The sequence below is a fragment of the Phodopus roborovskii genome, unplaced genomic scaffold (assembly GCF_943737965.1).
Source record: "Phodopus roborovskii unplaced genomic scaffold, PHOROB, whole genome shotgun sequence".
Taxonomy (NCBI): domain Eukaryota; kingdom Metazoa; phylum Chordata; class Mammalia; order Rodentia; family Cricetidae; genus Phodopus; species Phodopus roborovskii.
The window spans coordinates 22,196,211-22,221,976 of record NW_026126517.1 but is presented as its reverse complement, the minus strand read 5'-3'; the positions used below and the strand labels follow the sequence as shown (position 1 = coordinate 22,221,976).

The 25,766-nt window shown below is 45.2% G+C and overlaps 1 pseudogene; it reads right to left on the bottom strand.

The window, feature by feature from the left end:
• Positions 1-9,883: 9,883 nt before the first annotated feature.
• LOC127232013 (uncharacterized) lies at positions 9,884-10,017 on the bottom strand (annotated as a pseudogene).
• Positions 10,018-25,766: the final 15,749 nt, after the last annotated feature.

Here is a 25,766-nt window from a genome sequence, read left to right as displayed (position 1 = left end):
ATACACTTCTTTTTCCAGAGACAGAGTGTTTCTGTGTAGCAGCTCTAGATGTCCTGGACCTTGCTCTGTAGACCAGGCTGGCCTTGAACTCTGCCTGCCAAGTGCTGGGATTAAAAGTGTATGCCACCACTGCCACCATGCTGTTTATCAGCCCAGGACCAATACACTTTAGCCAGGAGCAAGTTGATCCTCATAACCTTGACTTTTTGTTCACTTTTCAAATTTATTTATATCTGGTCTGTGGTTATCATTCTTTAGAACACTCCTTCAATTTCCTTGTCTCTCACCATGGAACTCATTTGCCAAAACCACATCCTTGGCTTAATCCAACTGCCTAACTACTCTGTGTTTCAGCTATGAAGCTAAATGAAGCTGGAGGAAACAACTGAGATGACTAGTCTCATTTCATACAATCAGAACCCCAAGACCTGCCAATCACACTGTATTTCTTTTCCTTGGGCCAAGACTATTTCCATCAACAGATGATCTTGCTTCCCACTTGACTAAGAAAATATAAGCAGCTGGAGAGCTTCCACTTCCAGACATCATCTACACACCTACCACTGTTTGCACCCATATAAATATAGATGCAGGAATGACTCAGCTGGCACCAGCTCCAGAGCAGTGTCAGCCTGCAGGCCTTCAGGAAGCGAGTCCCCCAGGCCTGCATCTCCCCCTGTGACAGACTGTCACCAAACTCTGCTGTTTATCAGTCCAGAAGCAAACACAGCAAGTAGTACACTTTGCCTGAACTAAGTGCTGCAGATTGCAAGCTCCAAGCACACAGAACTCACTCATACAAATTGTGATGGGTAGAATTAACATGTCCATTCAGGTCCACGCTTTATATATGTTTCCCCTCTGCCTCTGGTCCTGGCCCCGTCTACCTGGCACATTACAGTTTCCCCTTCTTCAGTTCATCACCTCTTTTGAGAAGTCACTTCAGATTTTTCCAACCTGCCTCCCTTGCCCTCCCATGGATGCCTTGTACAGCCCACATCGTTGTACTCTCGTGCTATATTTACCTGTATTTCCCTTGCTAAGGTGTAAGCTTCTTAAGGAAGACACAGTACCCCCAAGTCTCCTATGCCATCCTAGCCTATCACATTGTCTGATTTGTATATAGTAGGGTTTCAAATGGGAGAAAGCAGACGCCACTTGCTGTGTTCTGGACTGATAAACAGCAGGGTTTGGTGGCAGTCCGTCACAGGGAAAGATGCAGGCCCCAGGGACTCACTTCCTGAAGGCCTGCAGGCTGAGACTGCTCCAGAGCTAGTGCCAGCTGAGTCACTCCTGCATCTCAGTCTCCTGTGTTCAAACAGATTTGGATCCTGATTCACTGTGTTGCTTGCCTGGCTGTCCATGCAGGGATGCTTCTGCCTGAGGGCTAGGAAGGAAGAGCCAGAAGGTGGGCAGCTGAAGAGCTTTTATGGAGAACTTACACAATAGACTCCTGAAAATCCCTAGAATGCCTCAGAAACTTGCCATCTGAACTCTTCCCTTGCCAAGCCTGCATTTCAGGGTACATCCTCAGTGCAGTTGAAAGAACTTCATAAATAGCATGCTTTTCCTTACAGGATTTTCAACATGCAACCTATGGATGGGCATTGATGAGAGTTATACCTTGGGCTTCTTATGTGAAGCAAGAAAGGTTATCTTCAGAAACTCCAATGCCAATGTTGTCAAATCCAAAAGCAATTAAAACATTGTTGTGTGGTTTGGAATTATAGCTTACATGTTAAAATAGCTACCATTTCCCCTAAGGACAGCTGGCATTTCACCCTGATGCCATCTCACTCTGGGTCTCAAGAGGGTAGGTAACTCAATAAAGCGAGTTATTTAAGCCAAGTATGGTGGCACGCACCTATAATGCCAGCACTCTTAAAGCAGAGTCAAGAGGATTGCTCTAAATTCAATTCCAGATGGTCAACATAGTGAGTTCTAGGCTAACAGGACTGCAAAGTAAGATCTTGTCTCAAACAAAAATGAATAGATAATTGTTCTAATACACCATCAATTAGAACACCGTGGCAGAATGGCTCCCAAGTCTAATGACAGGGTCACAGAGAGAAAGCCATGTAATTGAGGACTAGTGGGGGAAATTAAAGCATCAAAATCAAGCAAACATTAGGAGTCAGGTTCACTCATCACCTTGAACCTCAGTGCAGTGTATACCTTGTATACACTGGTTTGTTATATATCCAAGTCTCTCCCACAGCCTACAATAGCAACATTTTCTTTCTTTTTATTTTTGTTTGGTTGGTTTGGTTTTGTTTGTGTCTGTTTGTTTTGGTTTTTTGTTTGTTTGTTTGTTTGAGATGGGGTCTCTCTGTGTAGCTCTGGCTGTTGTGGAATTCACTGTGTAGAGGAGCCTGGCCTCAAACTCACAGAGATTCTCCTGCCTCTGCCTTCCAAGTGCTGAATTTAAAAGGAGCGCTACCATTGCCTGGCTTAAGTTTTTACTTTGTAAAATTTTTTTGTGAGCATCTTCTTTTGCTGTAACTTTCTACATCTATTCATTTACTTACTTGTCATGTATGTGTGAATGTGTTTGAGCATGGTGTATGTGTATGTATGTGCACACATGTGTGGGTGTATGCACCTGTGGCCATCTGAAGAACTCAGAAGAGGACTAGAGGTCAGCTTTGTCACTCTTCACTTTATTCCCTCAGACAGCCCTCTCCTTGCCCCGGGAGCTAGCCTGGCAGCCAGCAATCTCCTATATCCTCTTCTCCTAGAGTTGAGGATACAGGTGTATGAGAACATGGCCATATTTTTACATGGGTTCTGGGTGTTTTAACTCAGGTCCTCTGCTTGCATAGTTACCCACCATCTCCACAGCCTTTGAATTTAGATTTACTTTCTAAAAGAAAAAAAAGTAGCCAGTTAATGGTGGTGCACAGCTTCAATCCCAGCGCTTGGGAGGCAGAGGCAGGCAAATCTCTGTGAGTTAGAGGCTAGCCTGGTCTAGAAAGCGAGTTCCAGGACAGCCAGTACTGTTACATAAAGAAACCTTGTCTTGGAAAAAAAAAAGTATTTATTTCAGTTTTTTAAGGCAAGGTTTCACTCCATTTCCTGCTGTAGCTTTCTATGTAGATCAAGATGGCTTCCAACTTACAGTGATTCTCCTGCCTCAGCTTCACACCTGCTAAGTTTGCAAGCACATTCCCCTACACACACTCAACTTTTTTTTTTTTTAAACATAATGTTTTATTGATTCTCTGGGAATTTCATATCATGCACCCCAATCCTGCTCATTTCCCAGTCCCTCCATATACATTCTCATGCCTATAAGCATCTCCCCAAAGGAAATTCTAGAAATATTATTTGAAAATGTTCATTGCAATGAGTTGTTGCTTGGTGCAAGGCCTCTGGCTTCTGACACACCATTATCACCAAACCCTCACCAAAATGCCTCCCAAATTTCCTGCTGTTATGTGAGTCTGAGTGGTAGCTGATTTTGTCAGTCTGGGACACTGGGGCCACCCCTCCTTGCCCATCCCAAGTGGGGGTCCAGCTTTTCTGCTGCAGTCACCAGTGAAGGGGAGGGCCAGCTCTCTCAGGGCCAGAGAAGGGTGGTGCCAACCCTTCCGATTTCAACACCCATAGTTCCTATGACCCCCTTGTGGTAACATGGGTTATGGAGTTCAACACAAACCCTATTGCTGCAGAACCAAGGACCCAGGAATTGCCCTTGGCAGCAGCTTGGGCCTGGATGTCACCACAGCCCCAGATGGCACCTCAAACCACTCAGATCTTCAAGGCCCCAGTGGTGGCAAGACCCTTGGACACCAACATGGACACAGATGCATCCCAGACCTCAGATAACCATGTGGCCTTTGGTGGCAACACGAGCCACAAACCCTGGCAGCAGTAGATCCACAGACCCAGATATGGTCCTTAGCAATAGCCTGAGCCTAGATGTCACCATGGCCTCAGGTGGCAGCACAGGCTACTCAGGTTATCATGGCTCCAGAGGCAGCATGGTCCTGGGACATTAACATGGCATCAGGTGTGGCCCAGGCCTCAGGCATCTACATGGCCTTTGGTAGTAACAGGAGCCACAGCCATGAACATAACCATGTCCTGGGTGGCAGCACAGCCATCAAGATCAGTATGGCCCTGGCAGCAGCATGGCCCTCAGACACCAATATGGCCTCAGGTGGCAGTCCAGACCCTGGCCATCCTTCAATAGTAACAAACCCAGGCTGCATGAAAATGAGCCATGGACTCAGACACGGCCCTCCGCTGCAGCTTGGGCATGGATGCCACCCAGAGCAGGCCATTCAGACTCATATGGCCCCTGTGAAGGCATAGCCTTTGAACACCAACATGGCCACAGGTGACAGCCCAAACCCCAGGTATCCATGTGGTCTTAGGTGGCAACATGGGCCACAATGTCAACACAGACCCTGAAAGAAGTAGGACCACACACCCAGACATGACTCTTAGCAGCCCGGGCCAGATGTCACCATGGCCCGGATGGCAAGCAGGCCATCTACATCAGCTTGTTCCTCACATGAGCCTGACCCTCACATCAGCCTTCCTGACCCTCACATCAACCTGTCCTGTCCCTCATATCAGCCTGTTCTGTCCCTCACATCAGCCTGGCCCTCACATCAGCCTGATCCTCACATCAGCCTGTCCCATCCCTCACATCAGCCTGTCCCCTCCCTCACATCAGCCTGATCCTCACATCAGCCTGTCACTCACATCAGCCAAACCAAAAAAAAAAAAAAAAAAAAAAAAAAGAAAGAAAGAAAAGTTTATTTGGCTTACACTTCCAGATCTCATTAGAGGAAGTCAGGACAGGAACTCAAGCACAGCAGGAACCTGGAGGCAAAGGTGGATGCAGAGGCAATGGAGGGTGCTGATTACTGGCTTGCTCATAACATGGCTTGCCCAGACTGTTTTCTTATAGAACCCAGAACCACCAGCCCATGGACGGCCCCACCCACAATGGGCTGAACCCTTCCTCTTCAATAAGAAAATGCCCTACAGGTGGACACTATGGTGGCATTTTTTCGACTGAGGTTTCCTCCTATGTTAAGCTGACATTAGACATACATAAGTCAGCACATCATTGTTTGGTTTGGTTTATAGAGATGCTGTCTTAATGTGTATCCCAGGCTGGCCTTACAGCAATCCTCCTGCCTCAGACTCCTCTGAGATTACAGAAGCAAGCTACCATACCTGGTTTAGGCTTATATTTTTGTGTTGTGCAAAGTCCTAGAGATAGGGAGATAACTCCATCAGTGAAGTGATGAATTCAATCCTAGCACCAGTAATCAAAAGCCAAGTATGCCAGGAGAGACAAAGGCAAGCAGATCTCTGTGAATTCCAGACCAGCCTGGTCTACATAGACTTGGTCTCAGAAAACAAACAAACAAAAAACACAACATGATGGCATGTATTTATAATCCTAACACTGGGCAGGGCTGTGGTGGTGTACACCTTTAATCCTAGCAGTCAGGAGGCAGAACCAGGCAGATCTGTGTGAGTTCAGGGCCACCCTGGTCTACAGAGCTAGTTCCAGGACAGCCAGGGCTACACAAAGAAATCTATCTTGAGAAAACAAAAATAATAACAACAACAATAATAATACCAGTACTGGGATGACAGTCAGACAGACTCCTGTGGGCCAACCTACCCTACTTGGTTAGGTCAACACCAGTGAAAAGGGGGCTAGAGAGATAGCTCAGAGGTTAAGAGAATTGGCAGTTCTTCCGGAGGTGCTGAGTTCAATTCCCAGCAACCACATGGTGGCTCACAACATTTATAATGAGAGCTGGTGCCTTCTTTCGCTCTTTCCTTTTGTGTGTGTGTGTGTGTGTGTGTGTCTGTGTCTGTCTGTGTCTGTCTGTGTGTCTGTGTGTGTCTGTGTCTGTGTTTTCAAGACAGGTTTCTCTGTATTGCTTTGGAGCCTGTCCTGGAACTAGCTCTGTAGACCAGGCCTGGCCTCAAACTCACAGAGATCTGCCTGCCTCTGCCTTCTGAGATTAAAGGCATGTGCCACCACTGCCCAGTTTGGCGCCCTCTTCTGTGTGCAGGCATACATACAGACAGAACACTATATATATAATAAATAAATGTATCTTTAAAAAAAAAAGATCAATGAGAGATTCTGTCTCAAATAAAAAGTGAACCACCCCTAAGAAAAAAAACCCCAAGGTTGACCTCTGACTTCCATATTTATCTACATATACATGTGTACACACAGAGCATGCAGTCTGTGTAATGTCAGCTATTTCTCGTGGTTTTGTTTTCTATTGTAACCTCACAAAAGGTAAGCAGTGAGTATGATTTATTTTTTCATAATTTTTTATTTGCACTGGTGTTTTACTGCTGAGCCATTTTCAAGCCCCCAGAGTATGATTTTTTTGTTTTGCTTTGTTTTGTTGTAGTTGTTTGGTTTTTCAAGACAGGGTTTCTTCTCTGTGTAGCCCTGGCTGATCTAAACCTTCATCTGTAGGCCAGGCTGGCCTCAAATTCACAGAGATTAGCCTGTCTCTGCCTCCTGAGTACTGGGATTAAAGTCATGTCATATTATGTCATACTGTAAGTATGTTTTATGCAATTATCTACTGCTGTTTTTGTAAATTATTTTGAACTGATACATAAAAACATAAAAAATTTGCCAGATGGTAATGGTGTACACCTTTAATCCCTTTGTAGCATGTGAGAATAACAGTGTTTCCCTGACATATCAAGGCCCTCAATGATAATTCTCAGCACTTTAAACAGCAAAAACATGCCAAATTATCTTTACCCAACTGGTCTTGAGAGTGATGACTTTTTGGCAAATCTTTCAGACCAGTTATGACTGCCAGAAAGAAAATAACCAAATCCTTGCTCAAACATCTTTTTAAATAACAATTTCTAGTCACTCAATACTGACACTGTCCCTTATGGAATACATCTCAGAACTCAAGAACTGGTATCTTCTAATGCCTCTAAGAATGTCCCTCAATCAACACGTTGTCCACCTAGCTAAGGGACAGCTTCCTGGAATTAAGACGGCAAAAACCTAGGTTATAATTAACTCAGACTTCCTCCTCCTCTTGTACCTTGGCCATGACCTTAATCCTCACCTAGATTTTCCATCCCATCTATGGATAAAAATTTGTTCTGAATTAGATCTACTGAACTGTGGTCCTGTTAGCTTTAGAAAGTTGGCTGGATAACTGCAGGGAATCTTAAACCATACATTTATGTAAGCATGACTTACATAAATAGACAAACCTCTAGTTTAGGGAAAATATTATCAGTTTTATCTACCCCCCTTTTTCTTTACTTGTATTAAAAACAAAGCAAACATTACTTGGTAAGGATAGATCCAGCAAACTTTTTCAAGGTAATTATGAGCAAACAGAGTGTTTCCAGTTCCTGGAACCACAGCAATGGCAATATAAAGAAAAAATGAGCAGGGATAATTAAAAATGGGAGGGGCTTTGGAAATGAGCAATGTGCAGGTATATGATTTAAAGTCAGGCTTAATGATGGTTAATGAGCCCACTCAAAACCCTATCCTATATGACCTTTATTTATTGAATTTTTTGAGACAGGGCTTCTCTGTGTAGCTCTGGCTGTCCTGGAACTCACTCTGTAAACCAGGCTGGCCTTGAACTCACTGAGTTAGTTCCACCTGCCTCTGCCTCCCTGAGTGCTGGGATTGAAGGTATGAGCCACCACTGCTTGGCCTTCAACTTTTCTTAATATTTATTTAACTGTATGTCTGTATATCTGTATGTCTGTGTGTCTGTGCGAACATGACAGTGGGTGGCCACAGAGGCCAGAAGCATGTGATCCCCCTGGAGAGAGAGGTAGTGGTGAATCAAAGGCAGTTGTGAGCTGCCCTACATGAGTGCTGCGAACTGAGAGGTCCTCTGCAAGAGCAAGATATACTCTTAACTGCAGAGTCATCTCTCCAGCCCTGGGCTTCACAGTGCAGGAGATGAAGCCATCAGATTAAAGAATGAAATAAAAATAAATAATTTTATTTAGTTACTTATTTAATTATCCTTATTTTATGCATATGGACATTTTGCCTGTGTGTTTGTGTACCACATGTGTGTCTGGAGCCTATAAAGGCCAGAAGAGGGCTTGGATTCCCTGGAACCAGTGTTATACATAGTTGTGAGCTGTCTCAACCACTGAGCCATTTCTTCAGCCCCTATTTATTTAGTTATTGAGACAGGGTTCCATTGTAGATTAACCTAGAACTTAGTTAAGGCTGGCCTCAAGCTCTCCACCCTACTCCCACCTCTAAGTGTTAGGATTACAGGCGTGCATTACCCTGCATGGCCTGAAAGAAGAAAAAGAAGTATCTCGCCTGTTGCTGGACAGAAAAACAGACATTTTTGGCACAGAGTTCCAGTTTCCTCCAGTCACCTGGAACTGATCCACTCCCATCACGCCCTCCCTTCTGCCCCTTCCATCCTTTCTTCTTCACTTAGGAAATATTTTTCAAAACTATTCTTCTACACTTCCGCCTGAGTCTTGCATTCTCTCTCTATATTCATCCACCATTTCACTGTTTACTTAGTGATCAACAGTTATTATATTCCTGTTATGTATTTATATATTAGGATAATTGCTTGAGATTCTGAAGATTGTGTGTTGTGTGTATACATGTGGCATGTGTGTGTAGTATGTACAGAGGCCAGAGGAGAACATCTGCTGTCCTGCTTTATCATGCTCCAGCTTACTCCCTTGAGGCAGGATCTCTTGTGTAATCTCTTGCTGGCAGCTGGCAGTCCTAGTGGTCCACCTGTCTCAGCCTCCTACCAGTGCTGGGTTTTTAGGTGTACATGCAGCCCCACCTGGTTTCTAATACAGATGCTAGAAATTCTAACTCAGAACCTCACACTGGCTCAGCAAGTGCTCTTATCCACTGAGCCATCTCAACAGCCCCTTCCGGAGTTTTTTCCTTTTCTTCCTTTCTTTTTTCCCTTTCTTTCTTTCTTTCTTTCTCTTATCCTTTTTAAAATTTTATTTATTGTTGTTGTGGGGAGTAGGGTGCACATATACCACAATGTAGGGTACAGCAGAGGACAGCTTTCAAAAGTTGTTTCTTCTGCTGGGCGGTGGTGGCCCATGCCTTTAATCCCAGCACTCAAAGGCAGAGGAAGGCTGAGTTAGAGACCAGCCTGGTCTACAGAATGAGCTCCAGGATAGTCAGGGCTGTTACACAGAGAAACCCTGTCTCAAAAAAAAAAAAAAAGCAAAACAAACAAAGCAAAAAAAGCAAAAAAAAAAAACCCAAAAAACTAAAAAAGTTGACTTTCTACTTCCATAGTGTGTTCTGTGGATGTGACTCTAGTTTATTTAGGGTTGCATGGCAGGTGCCTTTACCAGTGAGACACCTTACCAGCCTTTGTTTTGAAGTTTTATAAGACATATTTCCTAGCATGGCATGAGGTACATGCCTGTAATCTTAGTACTTGGGAGGCTGAGGCAGGAAGATTTCTATGAATGCAAAGTCAGTCTGAGCTACAGTGTAAATTCTTAGTCATCCAGCAAAACCTACAGTGTTAGATTCTGTGTCAAAGACTCAAGACAATTTAAAAAAAAAGCATGTTTTGGCTGGAGAGATGACTTGGTGGTTAAGAGCACTGACTGCCCTTCCAGAGGTCCTGAGTTCAATTCCCAGAAACCACATGGTGGCTCACAACCATCAATAAGTTGATTTGATCTGATGCCCTCTTCTGACCTACAGGAAGAACACTATATACATCATAAATAAACAATTCTTTTAAAAAAAAAATCAAGCATGTTTCCTGGATGGTTTTCCCTCTGCCAGGGACTGAACCTGGGACTTCATGCTTGCCTGCCAAGTGCTCTCTTACTGAGCTCCATCCCCAAGTAATAGCTGAAAGCTGTCTAAAACTACTCCATGCATCCCGGTGGGTGGAGGTACAACAATACCTTAATGGTGCATGTATTATTAAACCAAGGACCCAGGGGCTTCTTCCATCTTTATCAAAGAACTGGAACTTCTCTCCTTTCATATGACACAGCTCCATCTTTCCTGTAAATAACCACAAGCCATAAAAGTGCAAGATATGGTGAGGTCAGTAGCAGGTGTCTATACTGCATGTGAGGGACCCCAGGAGAGGCTGAGGAAGGTGGGGTGTAGAGGATGATGCTGAGCTAGAAGTCAGCCAAGGGAGGAGAAAGGGAAGAAGGACACAGTAGGCAGCAGGGACAGGGATGGGTGTCAAAGCAGGGTCAGACAGCTCTGAGCAGCTACATAGGAAGAGTTCAGCAAGGCGGGGCCGCAAGAATAGGTGTGTTGTGGAGGCAAAGGGTAAAGGAGACTTGGAGTCAATGGGGAATCTTGAAGATGCTAAGGATAGTAAAGTATCTTAAAGGAACTTCCATCTTGGGAAGTTCAGCGTCAGAGCACAATACTGAGAAATGCTGTGGAGAACAGTAGGACATAGCAGGGTGCTTAGAAGAGGAAACACAAGAGGCAAACCAGAGCAAAGAGGATCTCAGTGTGGGGTATATTAGAGAAGGTGCTCAACAATGAATTGGGTAGGTGTGTCTGAAATTCAGAATAGCGTTTAGCATGGATATGCAGTTTAGGGAGTAGGCTTTGTAGACCAGCCTGGCCTCAAACTCACAGAGATCCGCCTGCCTCTGGCTCCCAAGTGCTGCGGTTAAAGGTGTGGGCCACCACTGCTGGGTTTCTCACTCCTACATTTAATACTTGAACAAGACTTGTTTTATCTTCAAGGATCCTCTGCATCTAGGGCCGGTGAGATGGCTCAGCAGGTAAAGGTACTTGTTGCCTGCCATTCCTGATGAACTGAATTCAAACCCTGGGACCATGTGGTGGGAGGGAAGAACTGAGTCCTCAAAGTTATCCTCTGACCTCCTCATCCACATGATGGCATGAATGTACATATATAAATAAGTAAATAGGTTTAAAATAAAAAATAGGGATGGAGAGATGTTTTTGGTTTTGCTGTGTGGTTTTATGCGGTCTTTAGTATTCTTAAAGATGTTGGGAGTCAAACCTAGGGCCTGACACAAGTTAGGCAAATGCTTTACCACTGAGCTACATCCCCCACCCTCTCTTTGTTGATTCATTTTCTTCTTTTTAGATTTCATGTGTGTACATGTGTGCTTATTTGTGTGTGAATACATATATGCACGTGTCTGCACACACATGTGGAGTCCAGAGGACAATCAGGTGCCCTTTCTTAGTACCATCTATTTCTCCCACCATAGAGTTTTCACTCACCTAGAAGCTAACAATTAAGGGTAGGCAGGCGAGCGCCTGAACCCGAGGAACCTGCTTCTTTTCACTCCCTAGCACTAAGATTGCAGGCAGACAGCCTAGCATTTCCACCTGAGCTGGAGGATTCAACTCGGCTCCTTCTGCTTGTGTGACAAAAGCACTTTACCAACTACTTCCCCTGCACCCCCTTTCTCCAGTGTTTTTTTTTTTTTTTTTTTTCAGACAGGGTCTTATTACACAACCCTGGGTCACAAGGAAGTCAATATGTAGACAAGTGTTACATAACAGTTTCCTCTGGGGTTGAAACATTCCAGGGAAGTTCTTTAAACAGAAAGGTAAACAGCTCAAAATGGCTTCAGGAAGTCCCTGAAACTGACCAGATTCACTGGCCCCTTTCCTGCCAGAGTAAGCAATAAAAGCTGAGAGTCTGCCTCAGACTACAATGAAGACTGTCAGGTAAACTGAGCTGCGAAGAAGACTCAGACCAGATCAGCTGCCTGGAAGAAGCAGAGATCGGGTGAGCTACTTGGAGTAAGTTTAGACCAACTGAGGCACTTGGGAAAGCACCCTCCAACCCGTTGAGCTGCCTGCAGGCAGTGCAATGTGCTCCAGGCTCCAGGCTTTTGTGACCTGTGCTGCAGTGGGCTTTGGTGATGCAGCTGTCTCCATTTCTGCTCCTGTAAGTAACCCCTCACCCATATCCCTGGTAGTAACTCAAAAACCAAAAACCAAAAAACCATCATTGGTTCATCAGGTTGTACTCTGGTGGTATTTGTACTTGGATCTGTTGTGGGATTCCTATCTGGGGTAAGAGTAGACATGTGTGTTGGGTCTCCTCGGGAAACATTTTGTCACACAACAACCAGGCTGGCCTCTACCTTAGGGCTACCCTCATACCTCTACTTACTAAGTTCTGAGATCACAGACATGGGCCACCGTGCCCAGTTTATCTCAGTGCTTGGGATTGAGCCCAGGGTTTCAAGCATGCTAGGGAAGCACCCTGGCAACTGAGTGCTTCTTTAGCTCTTTTGTCTATTCCTGACAGCTGCCAGAATGATCCTTCAAATGCTGAGACGTCTCCTCACAACCCTCCAACAGCTTCTCACAATTTTATGCCCCTGTAAAATCTGAAACCACCCTCTTTCACCCCACCCCACTTCTTATCACTAATCCTGTCCTTCATCTTACTACATCCAGTCACAGAGTCTCTCTGTTGTCGCCCAACTACTCCACCAAACATGCTGGACCACGGGGCTTGTATGTGTGCCGGTTTGTGCTTGGAATCCTCATCTCTGAAACATCAGTCGACTTAACTACTCTCCCTTTGCCCAAAGCCTGGTCATCCTTACCAACAACTGTTGTGCCTTACTTCTCCCAGCTCTCTAGTGTCTTCCTGTCACTAACATAGCCCTCCTGGATAGCTGATCTGTCTAGTCACTTACTGTTTGGTTTTTTCCCCTCCAATAGACTGAATAGGGAAGAAGCCGACCTACCAAGAACACCTCGCCTGGGGGAGCAGAGATAAAGATAACCAAGAAGCTATTCCTGCCCTAGAGGAACCCACACTCCGGTGAGTCATGCAACCTAACAAGTAATTAGAATGGAAATGCTTAAAGCATTTAGATGCCAGAGGCTGAGGCTCCAGGGGAAGGGGCTGTTTGGGGTGGCAGTTACTGATCTCTGCAGCCTGGGTAGTAGTTAAAAGCATGAGATCACCAGAAGAGAATGTGAGAAATGATAGACACTCAGAGACATAGTGGCTAGGAGTGAAAGACAGAGAAATGGGTCTGGAAAGAACCTCCAAGAAGATGGACAAGAGCCAGCTGGGCAGGGCCACCCATAACCATGCTACTAGATTGCCTTTGGGGAATTGCTATTTTCTTTGTTTTGAGACTGGGTCTGAGAACCTACCCAGGCTGACCTAAAACTTTGTGTTTCCTTTGCTGTCCTCGAACTTTTCATCCACCTACCTCACGTCATGCTTAACTGAATAGTCTTTATAAAACCTCCCGATAGCACTAGGGGAACTCCCGATTGCCTAGTGTGCACAAGGCCCTGGCACTTCAAAACAAACCAACAAAACCCAAAACTCTACCAAAAAAAAAATATACATCAAGGAGTCCTAACATTCCCTATGACAGTTATTACTGGAAACACGTTCTATAGATCCATATATTAATTCTCATAAGAACCTAGGATTAAGCCGGGCATTGGTGGCACACGCCTTTAATCCCAGCACTCAGGAGGCAGAGGCAGGCAGATCTCTGTGAGTTCAAGGCCAGCCTGGTCTACAGAGCTAGTTCCAGGACAAGCTCCAAAACAATACAGAGAAACCCTGTCTCCAAAAAAAAAAAAAAAAAAAGAACCTAGGATTAGATACCAGGATGACCTGGTTGACCTGGTTTAGTGAAGGAGACTGATTCACCTTCCAAAGTGTACACATCTTCTAAGAAATAAAGATGTTTGAGCCAACCATGGTGGCATTTGTAATCCCAGCACTTGTAGGCTGAGGCAGAAGGATCTTAAGTTTTAAAGCAGCCTGGGAGACATGGTGGGACCCTGTCTCAAAGGGAGAAAAATAAATGCAAATAGGTTCAAAGTGAAGCAACCTGAGCCTCTACCTTTTGTCTCTTAAGATTTATTTCTTTTTTATTTTGCTTTTCAATGTGTATGTGTGCTTGTCTATGTGGGGGTATGTGCTAGTGTGTGCAGGTGCATGTGGGGGGGGTAGGGAGGTAGGGGAAGAGGGTAGGGGATGAGAGGTGTGGGCAGGGGTGAGGGGGGCAGAGGCAAGGCAGTTGAATGAGTCTCCCAAGGTGGGAGTGCTGGGAACTGAACAGTGAGTGGCTCTTCTGCAAGATGCTCTTAACCTCTGAGCCATCGCTGCAGCCCCCGCCAGCATTACTCTTAACTACGATGTTGTGATGCTATCTCTCTGTTCTTTTCCATATTTTACTAAACACCTATTCGGGGTCATATCCTGTTGCAGCATCTGGGTATAGCAACAGGAAGCAAAGACACTCCATTCACGGAACGTCTATCCTTGTGAAGGACACTGACACTAAATAAGAAAATCTTGGGGCTGGAGAGATGACTCATTGGGTTAACAGCACTGGCTGCTCTTCCAGAGGTCCTGAGTTCAATTCCCAGAACCCACATGGTGGCTGTCAACCAACTTTAACTTGGTCCCGTGAGAGCCAATGCCCTCTTCTGGTGTGAAAATATACATACAGACAAAACACCCATATACACCCATATACATAAAGTACATAAATAAATAAATAAATTATAAAAAATAAAATAAGAAAATCTAGACAGGTGAGAAGGCTCAGCAAGTAAACACACTTGTTGCCAGGCCTGATGACCCAAGTTTGATCCCTGGGACCCACATGATGGAAGAAGAAAACTGATCCCTGCAAGTTGTCCTCTGATCTCTACACAAGTATCCCCAATAGATACATACATTTTAAAATGTAATTTAAAAAGGTTTGAAGTAAGCAAGCCCAGTAAGTGCAGCAGGAGGCTCTGGGGACATAGCTATTTGTTGGTAGAGTGTTTACATAACAAGCCTGAGACCTTGAGTTAGATCCCCCAGCACTGAATAAAACCGGGGCTCATGCCACTAGCATGTAAGGGAGAGATAGATGGAAGACACGCTCAGGAGAAAGAGATATCCTAAACTTAGTGGTGGGCAGGGAGAGACCTTGAAGAGGATGAAGCAGGAGAAGGCCTGTGACAAGGGAAATGTGAATTCTGGGAGGCCTGTCGTTACTAGTGAGGGGAGTCGGGTAGAGGCAGAAGAATCAGGAAGTTCAAGGTTCTCCTCCAAAACAGTGAGTCAGAGGCTAGCCTGGACTGCATAAACCTCAGTCAGAAAGAGGAGGGTGGAATGACTGGAGAGACAGATAGCAGTTAAGAACCCTGGCTGCTTGCTCTTACAGAGGACCTGGGTTTGATTACCAGCACCTGCATGCTGGCTCACAACCACTTGTAACTCCAGCTCCAGGGGTTACATTACCCTCTTCTGGCCTCAGTGGGCACCAGGCAAACACTTGTGCATAGACATCCATGCAGGCAAAACACCTACATGCATAGGAGAGGGAGGAGGGGGCGCAGCAAGGCAAGGGATATAGTTCAAAGGTAGAGCTTGCCTAGCACAAGAGGCCGGATCAATCTCTAGCTCTGTAAAAGGGAGGGAGTGATGATGGTGCCTTCTGAGAGGGGGCAGGAGCAGAGATATGAAGGAAGTACGAGAGTCAGCCAAGAGGATGTGTGGCAGAAGGACACTCCAGGCAGAGAGGACAGCAAGTGCAAAAGCCTTAAGGTATAAGTGTGCCTGACTGTTCCAGGAACAAGAAAGTCAAAGCAGTAGCAACAGAAGATAGAGTGAGTTCAGGAGAGGGAGAAGATAAGGTCAAGGAGATAAGGGCTTCTGGAACTTGCATGAGATTAGGGACCAAATGAAGAAATGTGTGTACTATATTCACATCAGTTTGAAAGATATATATGCCCAACACTCTGGAGGCAAAGGCAGGTAGGTTTCTATGAATTAGAGGCCTGTATGAGTTGAAAGACAGTATCTCAACAACACTTCTTTAAAAAGTATATATTCAGGGGATGGAGAGATGGCTCAGAGGTTAAGAGCACTGACTGATCTTCTAGAGGACCAGGACCCACATGACTGCTAACAACTGTCTGTAACTCTAAGATCTGACATCCTCATATAGACATACACGCAGGCAAAAATAAGAATAAATAAATTAAAAAAGAAGTGTATATTCAGCCTGGTGGAGGTGGTACCAGCCTTTGATCTCAGCACTTGGGAGGCAGAGGCAGGTGGATCTCTGTGAGTTCGAGGCCAGCCTGGTCTGTAGAGTGAGTTCCAAGACAGGCTCCAAAGCTACACAGAGAAACCCTGTCTCCAAAAAAAAAAAAAAAAAAAAAACCAAAAAACAAAACAAAAGTATATATTTGGGGCTGGAGAGATGATCCAGCTGCTAAGAGCACTGGCTGTTCTTCCAGAAGACCCAGGTTCAATTCCCAGCACCCACAAGGCAGCTCACAACTGTCTGTTATGCCAGTTCTAGGGAATCTGACACCTTTACACCAATGCACACAAAGTAAATTTAAGTAAATTATACAAAGTACATATATGTATTTTGTATATGTTTACATATATACAGACACATTTGCATATTTGCATATGCAAATATAATATTAGAAGAACAGCAGGAGTATGTAGACCCTCTAATTTTATGCTCTTTAACAATGTTTAAAAATTTTACCTGGTAGCCAGGTGGTGGTGCACGCCTTTAATCCCAGCACTTGCAAGGCAGAGGCAGTCATATCTCTCAGTTTGAGGCCAGTCAGGCCTACAAAGCGATTCCAGGACAGCCAGGGCTACACAGAGAAACCATGTCTTAAAAATAAACAAACAAAAAATTTACCTTGCCTATCTCACTGTTACAGTAACCAAAAATTAGTTTAAATATAAACTCTTTTGTTGGAGAGATGGCTTAGTGGTTAAGAACACTTCTTGCAGAGGACCCAGGTTTAATTCCCAGCACCCACGTGCAGCTCACAATCATCCTTAACTCTAGTCCCTGCATATCTGAAGCCCCCTTTTGGATTTCTCAGGCGCCAGGCACTCAATGATGCATATACATATATACAGGCAAAATAGCCATACACATAAAATAAATAAATATAAAAATAAAGATTTAAATAAACTGTTGAGGGCCAGCAAAATGACTGAGCAGACACCACTTGCTAAACAAGACTGACAGCCTGAATCTGGTCCCCAGAATTCCCCATGGTGATAAGAAGCAAGAACTGATTCCCAAAAGTCATCAGCTGGCACTCACATATGTGATATGGCAGTATGTGCCTGCAATCTCTCACACACTCTATACACACACATGTAATACTAAAAAATAAAATAAGTGGTAGGTGGTAGTGGTACACACCTTTGATCCCAGCACTTGAGAGGCAGAAGCAAAAGCAGAGGCAGGCAGATCTCTGTGAGTGAACTCACAGGGCTTCACAGAGAAACCCTGTCTTGAAAAACCAAATAAATAAATAAAATGAACGATAGGGCTGGAGATGGAGCTCAGTTGGTAGGGTGCTTGCCTATCCCACAGGAGGTCCTGGGTTCTTGCTTCCAAACTGCATACACCAGGCATACACCAGTGTATGCTTATAATTGCAGCACTGGGGAGATGGATGTAGGATGATCAGGGGTTTAGTGTTCAAGGGCAGGTTGGGTTAAATGAGACCCTGTCTCAAGAAACAAAGGCAGAAACCTCTTAGCCGTGTATTAGGGGGCTCCAGCTAACCCCTCCCTTTTTTTTTCTTTTACAGGTGTGCCTCCTGAAGAAGATACCTCCCCTTGCTTCTCCTTGCCTTCCTAACCAAAAGTCTGTCTTTGGCTTTGAGGTTTTCCCTACAGCTCCTCCTGCAGACATCACCTGTGTCTGCTCCAGAAAACAGTGATTCCTTGTGAATGGTGCAATGGCTATGGGTCGGATTCCACAATGAGCCCTTGTCAGCCCCTGTGCTTCTTCATATTGTACATCAAAATATTTATCTTTAAGTGTATGAGTGTTTGTCCTGAATGTGTATATGTGTATCATGTGCATGCCTGGTGCCTGAGGGGGTCAGAAGTTATCTGCTTGATTGACAAACATTTGTGAACTACCATGTGGACTAGAAATCCTAAGGAGGGTCCTCTGCAAGAGCAACAAGGGCTCTTAACCTCTGAGCCATCTTTTTAGCCTATTGTGCATTTAAAATTATGTGTATGCACAGGTGTGGAGTTACTGGGTAATCTGGAGGAATCAGTTCTCATCTTCAATTATGAGGGCCCTGGGGATTGAACTCAGGGAATCAAGCTTGGCACCAAGCACTTTTACCTGATGAGCCATCTCACTTGTCCCACCACTACCTCCTATCTGTTACCTTCTGCCACCTTCATAGTTACTCTCAGGTCCTCCTGTGACTTTCCCTGCAGTTTCCTCTAGCTTTCTTATATACTTCATTGGGCCATTTCTTCCTCTGTCTCCTGTGACTGGATAGTTTGGGTAGCTTATGCAACAGACCTAACCTGTCCCAGTCAAAAGACATCTGGAAAGAGAGAAAGAAATTCCCAAGTGCAGAACTCCCATGGAGCTTTTATAAGCTAAAACAATCATAAGCAAATGATAGCTACTGATCACTTTTCTGTGCTTGGAATTTTAGTTTGGGCAGCAGTGGTGCAGGCCTTTAATCCCAGCACTCAAAGAGGCAGAGGCAGAGACAGAGGCAGGCCGATCTCTGAGTTTGAGGCCAGCCTGGTCTATAGATAGAGTTCCAGGACAGCCAAGGCTACACAGAGAAACCCTGTCTTGAAACACACATGCGTGTGCACGCACACACACACACACGCACACACACACACACACACACACACACACACACACACACACTTGGATATATAATTTCAAACAGGAATAGTTTTACCGATTTCAAATTAAATGTAAAATTACAACAGTAGCAACAAAAATAAAGCCAGACTGGCACATGCAATTGCTACCATCTCCTTGGGCTGACAAGATAGTTTGGTGAGGAGAGAGGCACTTGCTTCCAAGCCTGGCTACTTGAGTTTGTTCCCTAGAACCCATGCAGTGGATGGAGGAAATCACCTCTTGCAAGTTATCCTCTGACTTCCACACACATGGTATGGCATGCATTGACCCATACACATATATACATACAAATGCATATTAGTAAGTAAATAAAAATTTTAATCTAAATAAATAAACAAAATTTTAATGCCCTTTAGAGTGAGTCTCCAAATCTAGCAGTGTAGCTGGGAAGAACCACTTGTTTAAAAACATTAATTGGGTTTATATAGACTGCCTGCCTGACCCAGCAGACTGACCCATGGCTCCTGTCTTCAACTTTGCCCCCAAATTTGGTAGACCTTGACTTTGAGCAGACTTACACCAAGTCTTTGGCAGAAAGCCAGCTGCTCTCTCTGTTACATTCAGTGAAACTCTCAGTCATAGATGTAACTATGCTAAATTATTCTCAAGTTCAAAAATGAAAACTCAATGGACACAGGGACTGCAACTATGGCTTTTTTAAAAAAATGATTTATTTATTTTTATTTCATGTGCATCAGTGTTTTGCCTACATGTGTGTTTGCATGAGGGTGTCAAGAGCCCCTGAAAGTATAGTTATAGACAGTTGTGAGCTTCTGGGAATTGGACCATCGTCCTCTAAAAGAGAAGCCAATTCTCTTAACTGCTGAGTCATCTCTGCTGGCACCAATTATTACTTTTTTAAAATAATTTTTTATTTTTATTTCATTTGTATTGGTGTTTTGACTGTATGTATATCTGTGTGAGGGTGTCATATCTTGGAGTTATTATAGACAGTTGTTAGCTGCCATGTGAGTACTGGGAATTGAACTTGGGTCCTCTAAAAGAGCAGTCAGTGTCCTTAATCATTGAGCCATCTCTCCAGCACAGAGCCATTTCTCCAGCTTTCAACTATTGCTTTTTATTTTCCATTTTTTTTAAGCTTAGGAGGCTAGCCTTGAACTCAATGTGCAGACCAGACTGGTTTTGAACTCTCCATTCACTACCTCTACCTCCCTAGTGCTGGGATTACAGGTGTGCATCACATGCCCAAGTTGAATCTTTACCTCCATAAGAGTGTCTTTATTGAAGAATTATAGGTTTGGCCTTTTCTTTTCAGAAGAAAGTAATACCCAGAGATTCTGAAAAATTCCCATGTTCTGCGATGATCCTGGGGAAATTTAAATGACTCATCAGCTCCTTGTCTTAGTTCAAAGACCTTTGGGACACAGTACTAATGCACTGTGTCCATCTGGAGAAAGAAAATTGAGAAAGTTGTCTTCATCAATGGCAAAAAAAAAAAAAAAGTCTGAGTAAAGCACTTGGAAGTTTGAAGCAGAAGGATCAGGAGTTCAAGATCATGCTGAGCTAAGTAGCAAGTTTGTAGTCAGCCTGGGCTATGTGAAAACTTGTCTCAAAACAAAAAGAAAAAAAAAGAAATATGGATAGGTTCTATCCTTAGCATTAACAAACAACACCCCCCCCAAACAATTGTGTGTGTTGTTTCTATTTGAGAAGATGCTTATAATATATCATTTGATCTTAATAGTAATCTTGTGAAGTGATTATCAATACTCTTAATTTTTGCAAATGAGGAAACAGGCATATGGCTAGGTACTTGGGTTAAGGTGTATAACTTAAAGTATTGGACCTGCAAATCAACTCTAGATTTGTGACTCTGGTGGGCCCATGTTAGTCCTACCATGATACTGATTTTTTTCAGTGAGGCATCCTCAGAGTAGAGAAAAAGAGAGCCAACACACCTAAGAGTCCCTTTGAAAAATATTTAGGTTTATTCGTTTCATTTTATGTGTGAGTGTTTGCTTGCATGTATGTATGCATGCCACATGATGAATGTCTTGTGTCCATGGAGATCACAAGAGGACACTGGATCCCCTGGAACTGGGGTTTGGATGGTGGTGATCCATCATGTAGATGCTGAGAATTAGGCCCAGGTCCTCTGCAAAAGCAACAATGTGGTGATATTTTGTTTATGATCTAACAAATAAAGTTTGCCTGAAGATCAGAGTGCAGAGCTAGCCACACTAGTTAACCATAGAGGCCAGCCAGGCAGAAGTGGCACACACTTTTAATTCCAGCACTCCAGAGACAGAGGCAGATGGATCTCTGTTAGTTCAAGGCCATCCAGGTATACTTGAAATTGATCCAGTCTAAAAGAGAAACAGAACTCACACAAAGGTGATCCCAGCACTTGGAGACATGCCTTTAAATTCCAGCACTAAGGAGATGGAAACAGGAAGGAATATGGTTGGGCAGGGAAAGGAATATAAGGGAGGAGGAGCAGGAGCTCATTGCAGTCTGAGGACAGGATTGCCCCTTTGGTCTGAGGTAGAGGTAAGAACTCTAGTGGCTGGCTGCTCTGCTTCTCTGATCATTCAGCTTTCACCCCGATAGCTGACTCTGAGTTTTTATTATTAAGACCAATTAGAATTCTCACTACATAGCCGGGTGGTGATGGCATATGCCTTTAATCTCAGCACTCAGGAGGCAGAGGCAGGCAGATCTCTGTGAGTTCGAGGCCAGCCTAGTCTACAGAGCTACACAGAGAAACCCTGTCTGGAAAAGCCAAAAGGAAAAAAAAAATTACATTACACAATAAGTGCTCTTAACTGCTGAGCCAACCTCTCCAGCCTCTAGAGGTTTCTTTAAAGCCAGAGTAATTTTTTTTCCACCCAAAAGCCAGAGTAATTTATGAGTTTGAAGAAATGGGCAAAATTTGGAGTTTCCTTCCTGAAAGGTTCCTTCTCTCATTTGGAAAAAATGTAAAATATGTGTATTTTTATTAGGTTGGCAAAGATCAAGAAGGTTAAGAATAAACTTTCAGAAAGGTTATGAAGAGGCCCTCTTCATTATTGTTGATGGGAATATGAATTAGAACAGCCTTTACCGGCTGGGGACAATTTGGTAATAGCTATCAAAATCATACTTTGGGTTCGGCAACTCCACTTTAGGACTTTATACTAAATGTATATTATACAACTGCAAAGTGGTGTGTGTTGCACACTGTGTTATTGTGTGAAATGGAATAGAGTGGCTAGGCACAGTAGCATTCAACCAAGGCAAGAGAATTGCCTTAAGATTGAAGTCAGTCTGATCAGTTCCTGGAGAACCTGGGCCACACAGTGAAACATTTGTTTTTTGTTTTGTTTTGTATTTTAAATGAGATGGCTTGCTTAGTGGTTAAAAGCATTGGCTGTTCCTACAGAGGAACCGAGTTCAATTCCCAGCACCTACATGGTGGCTTGCAAACACCTGCAACTCCAGTCTAAGGGGATTCCCAGCCCCTTTTGGCCTCCACAGGTGGCATTGCATGTATGTGGTGCATAGACATACACGCAGGCTAAACACCCATACACATAAAGTAAAAAGAGAGAGAAGGAAGATGGGGAGGGGGAGGGCATTCAGTGGATTGAAAATAACTAAGTATCCACCAATAGACATCTGGTTAAATTCAACTGTGTATTTTTCAAACATCCCCAAGAGTGATAAAAACAATTCCCCAGGTTTATTAAGAGAAACCATTGAGATGCCAGGAATGGACTTGATAATCTTACACTTACAGAAAATGTTCTCTATGGATTTGCTTGTTTAGGTGTAGGTTATCTTTGCTGCCACTAATGGTAAGATAGGGCTGAGGGCAGTAATGTGGTAGCTCAGAGCAAGTGCAGTGGGCTTTTAAATTTCATTAACATTTTAACCAAATGAAGCTGGACATAGTGGTTTGTGTGTTGATTTTAGTACTCAGAGATAGAAGTAGGAGGATCTTTGTAAGGTTGTGGTTAGATTGGTTTATATAACTGGGAACTAAGCTAGTTAGACTATCTCAAAAAAATATTAAGGGGTGGGTATAAACAATAACAAACAAACTAGGTTTTCTTCTTTTTTTTTTTTTTTTTTTTTTAAGAAAATAGGGGACGGGGAGGGATGTAAATAGAGTGTCTGTTGCCTAGCATCCACAAAACCTGGATTTGATGCTGAGCACCACACTAAAACAGGTCTGGTGGTACACACCTGTATTCCAAGAACTCTGGAGGTAGAAAGCTCAGTGTCATCCTTGGCTACATAGTAAGTTCATGATCAGTCTCAAATAGATAAGGCCATATCTCAAAAATAAATATTAAAAAACATTAACCATATTAGGTATTCAAGAGAAATGAGTCAAATTTTAATACCAAAAATAAAGACACAAAGTTTCAGGTAACATGAGACAACCATAAAATAGTCTTTTTCTGTCTCTCTCTTCTGTGTGTGTACATGCTGGTGCTCAGGATCAAACCCAGGGCTTTCCAAATCCTAGGTAGGTGCTCTACCATTGAATGTCTATGGTCTGCAGTACAGTTTTTGGATATTGGTGTTAGACCCCACTGAGTTGCAGACCTATTACTGTGTATGTGGCTTAGGACATTACTAAGACTCAGTTTCCCTGCCTGTTAAATAAGGATTATTTATTCAGTAAAAACTGAATACATATAAAGCATTTGGGCTCATAGAAAGTACTCAATAAAAGCTAGTTATAATCTCTACTTCTCTAAAAACATCCAGTCATAAACCAAATTCTGACCTATCCTAGCCCTCTGCACTAGCCTGAGAGACCCACTAGATAATTTCTCAAGGAGTTCTCCCCCCACCCCACTTCTCAGGCTCCTGTCTTCACAACCTTCAAAGACATTCTCCATTCCTGTTGCTGCCACCCACCCTGTAGACCTCCCACCTGTGCTAAATGAAGTATGCTTGTAAGGAGGGGGCTACTCAGAATCCAGCGGGTTTGTTTTCTCAAAGGTGGAGGGCGGGAAGAAATTCTGTTGACACAATTATATAAAGCCTGTCACTTGGTCCCCTGCCTACTACCCCTGTAGGCCGTTATGCATATTAAAGAAGGGGGGGCGGCAAATACAAAAGAAAAATAAGCCTGAGAGTGTGAGAGAGGGAACAAATCAGGATGCTTGAGAGAATCCACGTGGTCGCCAATCTGCAACTGATCAGAGCAGCTATACAGAAGCAAAAACCCCAGAGCCTAACGCTAAATATATCGCAATAGAGAAATCATCCACAATGGGGTGTGTTATGTCCTAAGCAGAGTCTTAGGGCTGCCTCTTGGTGGTCCGTCCCATTCTCTCTGCACCTAGTAAGCCATGAGAAGCAACAACGGAATCTGGTTGTGCAGGCGTTGTGTGGATGTGCGTTTTGCAAACCATCTGGGCCCCATCCTGCGCGGTTGGAACGTTGATCGATCCCGGACGAGTTTGGGGAGTTGGGGCTTGACTATGTCCCCTCCCTTTCTCTGTTCCTTAGGCACAGACGTCTCTCCCTAGGAAGGACGTAGGTTTTTCAGCACCAGGAGGCCGTGGACCTCTGGAGGCGTGCAGTACAACCTCCAGTGGGCTAAAGCTGGTTTCTACCTGCTTTGCTACGACCCTCACTGTCCTTCCCAAATCTGCTGCCCGAGGCGGTCCTAGTCCGAGCAGCGCCGGTTACGGGTGCGGGAGACCTGGAAGGCTGTGTGACCTTCCAGCGAACTCCATCTCGGCTGCAGGGTGGGGGGAGATGGAGTGTGCTCCGGGTTTACAGGCAGTGTATCGATCCCCCAGCCTCAGCCAACGCATATTCTTCAGGCGGCAATCTCTCCTTCCCTCCCTCCTTGGCTTTTCCATCCCCGCAGGCTTTTAACGCCTTGCTAGAGGCGCCCTCTCCTATTTCCCGCAATAAAGTAAACCCCGTGGATATTCACACACACACCCCCTCCCGCCGCTGCCCAGTCCCTGTTCCCTCTCCCTCCCTCCAGGCTTGTAGCTGGAGCTCACCGGCGGCGGGCCCCTTCCACCCAGTATATCATAATGCCCAACGCCCCCCCCCACACACACATGAGAAATATGCTGGCGAGCCCCCTCCCTCCGCGTGCATACATTAGGGTCTGCTTTGCATGCAGCGGCAGGCTGGTAGCGGAGGAAGAAGGGGCGGGGCGCCTTTGCCCGCCTCTTCCCTCCAGGCCCTGTCCGTTAGCCACCCAGTTTCAGCTCCGTTGTAACGCCAGGTCTTTCGCTCAGTGCACGCCGTTGCTCCAACGCCCGGGCTGGGAAAACACACCCCAACTCGGCAGAAGGGCACGAAAGCTTCTCGCCTCCCTCCAGCGCACAGTGGGGCCAGGAGGTGGCGGAAGCCCGCCACTCGGTCGTGTGCATTTTGGAGAGAGCTCTAAGCATGAAGAAGGGAGGGGTTCCCCTTTTATTGGATTTTATTTTTTAAAGCGCGTTCACCCTACAGAGGGCCTTGCCATTTTGCATAGAATCAATTGGGCGACGCTTCAGTTTTGCATGGAGTACAATGGGGCTTTCTGGATTCTAGAAGCGTTCCATGAAGGCTAAGCCCGCTGCTCTCCAAGGCGGAGGAGACGGCTCGCTCCTCCCGGGACCCAACAGCCGCGCCGCACTGGAAGCGGCTCTCCTGGGCCGCTCGAGTCCCTGCGCGTCCCGGGAACGTGTGTAATCGGCCCCTCGGCTCTCCCGGCTACGGGCCACCCGCTCCCTCCGCCTCCATCCTCCCGCCGCCCTCGCCCCCTCCCCCTCTCCCCGGAACCCGCCTCCGCTCCGGGCTCCAGGGCTTCCTTCCCCCCCTCATCTTCCCTGGCGCTGCCGCTCCCGGAGGGCGGGGCATGCACTTATCCAGGTTGCGGGGCGGGAGGAGCCGGGCCCGGGGCTCGGCATAGAGCAGCGGCCGCTGGGCGGCGGAGGCGGGGGCCAGAGGCCCATATGCAGATTGCAGGGCAGGCGAGCGCCACCCGGCGCTCTGCAGAGGGCCGCGGGGTGCGGGCGGCCGGGCGGCGCCAGGCGGGTTAGGCAGGTTCCGGGGCCCGCCGCTCCCCCCTCCGCCTCCCCGCCCCC